Genomic DNA, 5,314 nt, shown 5'->3' with positions numbered 1-5,314 from the left:
CTGTATCTTGGTTATTTATAAAATATTAGTATGTGATAATTGTATGGAAGTAGATAGCATAGCTATTTCTCAGTCTGAAGGAAATTTAATGGTGTTCCTCTTCATTACATGTTCTCCTGGCAATGAGACTCATGTCTTTGAATTTCTAGTCAGGTCCACCATACAGATCCATTTCTTATCCGGTCCATTTTTATCTGACTTTTTACTGGGAATTTCAGCATCATCTGTTGTTTGTTTAACGCTGACTGTAAAATACAAAAATGCAAGTAACATTGACCAGGTGCCAGGTGTCATGCCTTTTTTTTAATGCATTTTATTTTAAAGGTCCTGCCAGATATCCCAGCAGCCAACACAATTCCAACAATTCACCTTGTGTATCCAACTGTGGATATTTTAAAATACTTTTAGAAATCCTGCCTTCATAAATACATTTTCCTCCTGAGTGAATTCTGAGTGTTCTGGGTTTTCTTTGAAACAATTATAACAATAGTCCATCTAAAACACTAGATTTTGAACCCTTCCTTTAAGACAATATAAGGTGATGAATTACCCAAATAAAGAGCTTAGAGCTTAGTTTCACAAGGCATGTTTAGTTAAAATAGCTTTCACGTGCTTTACCCTCATAATGTGCTTGGTGTCAGTTTGAACCCATTTATTTTCAAACATATCTAAAATCTTACATAGGTGTTTTCTTTCACTTGACACTGGATGACTTTCCTAATTTGTTTGAATAATCTGGGACACATTACTCGTATAAAATATGTATACTCATGGTGTTTCAAAACCCTGTATGCAGACAAAGGGGCTATTTGGTGTCATTTTGTCCTCATGCTCTGTAGGTGTTTAAAATGTGTGAAAATATACAATGTTTTTTAATCTCTTTTTTCTTGAGGGCTCCAGGCAACACTTTCCCATGCAATTTTCAACCCTTCTTTACAATAGTGGACAATGTGTGACTATGGATGAACAACTGATATCATTCTGTGGATGCTATCATTTCAGGAAGTACATGACAAACAAATCAGCAAAGTATCCAATATAAATCTGGACAGCTTGTGGTGTCCAGTCTAGCTATGCATGGAATATGTACATTTGCACTAGCAAACCTATTGAAGTAGCATCTGAAAAGAACCAAGGTGCCTAGGTGGTGTTAGACCTGAGAGAGGAATTCAGGAGTTAGAACATCACAGGTGACAATTTTTCACCTCAAATGCATTGGATAAGAAAATGGTAAGAAGGAAGCTGACCCTGTTTGGGGCTATAAGAAAGGACAAAAAAAGTGTCCTAAAGCACTTCTGTAAAAAAGAACAGAATGGTAGCCTCTTTCAAGTTGGTCTTCACTAAAAGCACTACTGTCATATACTACATCTCCAAAAAAATACAAATGTGCTATTGTTGATCTTCATTCATATAATAGTACCTTGTATTTACATAATACTGTTAGACCATGAAAGGCTTTTGATTAATACTCTTGGGTCATTATGGATAAATTTTATTTTGCTCATGCCACCTCATACTCACATCAGATCTGAATGAACTTGCAGGGGATGACTGAACAAACACAATAAGGGTCACATGAATCTGGGCAAACACTCAACAGAAAAACGTATTTAAGTGTCACAAGCCAGGCAAGTATCACAGTTCAATTGTTGTTGGAAGCAGACATAATGATAACTACAAAATGTAACACCACTCAAAATTTCTGAAAGATTCTTTGTTATTATTTTTTGTTTATACAAATGCTGCAAAATGTGCAAAGTGTCCAACACTAAAATACAAGGTTGGCCGCTGACATAATGCAAATGGAAAAAAAAAATCATCTCATTCAAAAAAGAAAAAGTCTGAAATAGTGTAAGCAGCCATATTTTGGGGTGTTCATAAGAAATGTGATGATTTACTTCATGGGTGTCAAACTCCAGTCCTGGCAGGCCGCAGTGGCTATAGGTTTTTATTCTAACCATCTTCTTAATTAGTGACCAGTTTTTCCTGCTAATTAACATCTTTTGCCTTAGTTTTAATTAACTTGACTCAGGCCCCTTAGTTGTCTGTTTTTCCTCAACTAATAGCCCAACAATAATAAGACACAAAACGAGCTGCCACATGACTAGTTAACCTGTGCCCGTCACACAATATCTGAAAATAAAGAAAGGTAATGGTCTCAGTAAGGTTGATCTCTCTGGTCACCAAAACATTTTGACTGTGTTCTTAGAAAAAAACTGAAAATCAATTTTGGAAACGTCTGCTGTGGCAGACTAAGAGCACCAACAAGCCATGGAATTAAATAACGGGTTTAAATAACAACAAGAATCAGCTTCTTATTAAGAGACTGGTTGGAGTGAAATTGGTTGGAGTTTGAAATTCCAGTTTAGCCAGTCATCTGTTGGCCGTTTCATGTCTCATTTCTGTTTAGCTGTCATTTAATGAAGAATAGAATAATTTCTGAGGACTGAATCTTTAAAAATATGGCTATTTAAATGAAGGGAAAAGGAGTTATTTATCAGTGAAAACTGGTCACTGATTAGGAAAAGGGTTAGAATGAAAACCTGCAGCCACTGTGGTCCTTCATGCCTGGAGTTCGACACCCAAGAAGAAACAAGAATTGTAGCATTGAATATTTGAAATATTAAAATATGCGCTTCAATTTAAATGTTTAAAGTCTAAATATTCTCAATTGTATTAGAAATGTTATTTGATAGAGGTCCATAGAGGGCTAGATCCTTGGTAAAGCTTCAAAAAATAAAATAACATATTTATAATCACTGACCTTGATATAGTCTAAAATGATACCCCACATGCTTATGTTTGAAACTTCTAACCTTCTGGGAAAGGCTTTTAGAAGGCTAGAACCACCAGTAAAGAATCAAATATCAGTGATAGTATCATATTTGTGATCAGTTTCCTCAAAATAGCATAAAATGACACTCCACATGCCTATATGACTGGACCCCCTTTTTGTTTGAATTTTTGTGAAAAGGAGTAACTTTAATCCCTCGCGTCTCATTAGGGATTGAACCCTTGTGATTGTTTGATGTGTCATACCCATTTTTAGGTCCTTTTGATCATTTTTGCATAATTTTATCATAAGGGAGTCATTTCCAGCACAAAATACCAGCACATGGCCTAAAATAGAAGGTTTTTTTGTGGATTAGATGGATAAAAATAGGGATGAACCTCAAAAAACTAAACATTGTCTATAACTAGACATTAAGACACATCAAACAGCATATTATACTGTATGCTAGGATTTTCTCATACCAGTAAATCAGGAATCAGTGGACAAAAAAAAAAAGCATTCATAAATTAATTCTTATGGATACAAAAAAGCTTCACAGAAACACAAACTTAAAGGGGAAAAAAAACAGATCTCTCTCAACATGGCTTACCAGCAGACAATAATCTTGCAATAGTAGCTGCAAAACACTATTATATTCTGTCAATGGACTCCAGAGTTCAGTACCACTGAAATAAACATTTTTTTTTTCCCCTTTTGCTAATCTATGAAAGTAATCAACACATTCACATAATCCAGTAATGTCACAGGACTATACCCAAAAGCCACATATGAATACAGCCAACATAAGCAAACTTTCAAATAAAACAGACATTATATGACTATTCACATCCCTTTTGTTTAACTTAGTTTAACATTAATGATCCCAATCCACAATTTTTGAAAACTGCCGCACTTTCCCATATTAAAAAACTGATATTTACTTTAAAATTCTAATGAACACCCCTCCTCATAACTTTCAACAGTAAGCACACTTAACAATGATGGAATGTTTATGTGCTACATCCTGACCTTTAATTCAAGCCACTTGCTTACTTGCACTCACAAACACTGAAGTGATTTAAAAAAATTGGGTGCATGATCCGGTTCTCTCATGCTCAAACATGACCTTTATTCCCATGACAAAACCTTCATTGTTACCTCAGGCATCCAAAACTATATGTATTTTGTTTTCCTGCCATAAATGGGGAGCCAAAATGAAAAATACCCTTTCCTCTTTAAAAAAAGTCAATGCCAAACAAATTGCTATTAGTAAGTGTAGGTATCTTTCACAATGCCAATAATCTTTATACTATATATCTACTCTATCTATATAAAATCCTAAGCCTAAAAGTGCAACAATTTTATGTGACATTTTTATGTCACGTTTTTTGTCATGCTTTAAATCGGGCTTATTTTAAAACCTACATATATACAGTGTGTATATATATATATATATATATATATATATATATATATATATATATATATATATATATATATATATATATATTTGGTATCAATCTTTTCAGAATTGATCAAACTTTAATGTGATCTTGTTAGATTTTCAGATTCTTATTCCGTTTTTAAATTACAAACTAAAATATCAAGAAAGTTGCGGTTTTAATATCAAGAAAGTTGTGGTTTTGCAGCCTACTAGGCTGCAACTGGGGGTAGGGCACCAAAGACACCAGGGGGGTCCCCGAGTAGTGCCTATAAAATGTATGACCCCTTGGAAATTTTGACATTTTATTGTTAAACAGCATTGAATCACAGTGGATTTTGTTTGGCTTTTTTGACAGTGCTCATCAGAATGATCCTTTAATGTCAAAGTGAAAAAAGATCTCTGCAAAATGGTCTAAATGAATTACAAATATAAAATATAGAGTAATTCATTGCATAAATATAAATATATAAAAATTCATTGAAATCCTGGAGGAAAACCTGATGCAGTCGGTGATAAATCTGCACCTTCGGAGAAGATTTATTCCCCCCCCCCAAGCTAACGACCCCAAGCATACACCCAAAGCTACACAGTTATGATTTAAAAACAAAAAATTGAATGTCCTGAAGTGGTTAAGTCAGAGTCCAGATCTCATTCTAACTGAAAAATCTGTGGCTGAACCTGAACAAGGCTGTCCACTCATGATCCCCAAGCAACGAGCCTGAGCAGTTTTGTAAAGAAGAATGGGGACAAATGGCAGTGTCTAGATGTGCAAAGCTGATAGAGAGAGACCCTGTCCACACAGTCTCAGTGCTGTCATGGCTGTCAAAGGTGCATACTAAATATGAATATGAAAGTGAGGAATACTTATACAGTAAATTACTTTGTGTTTTATATCTGTAATTAATTTTTATAAAATAGTCCTGTAAAATAACAATAGGTGTACTGCAATGTCACACACACCCCCATTAAACATTCCACTCATTGAAGTGGGATGGGACAAAAAAATCAATTCTCTTTACCAGAGATCTATCTAAACTGGAATTTAAAAGGCTGAAAAGACAGCTAGCATCTAGTGATACAGGCACATGCATTCTATG

Source organism: Erpetoichthys calabaricus, chromosome 17 (genome assembly GCF_900747795.2).
Source record: "Erpetoichthys calabaricus chromosome 17, fErpCal1.3, whole genome shotgun sequence".
In the NCBI taxonomy this organism is placed as follows: domain Eukaryota; kingdom Metazoa; phylum Chordata; class Cladistia; order Polypteriformes; family Polypteridae; genus Erpetoichthys; species Erpetoichthys calabaricus.
Note: the sequence above shows the minus strand (reverse complement) of the source record.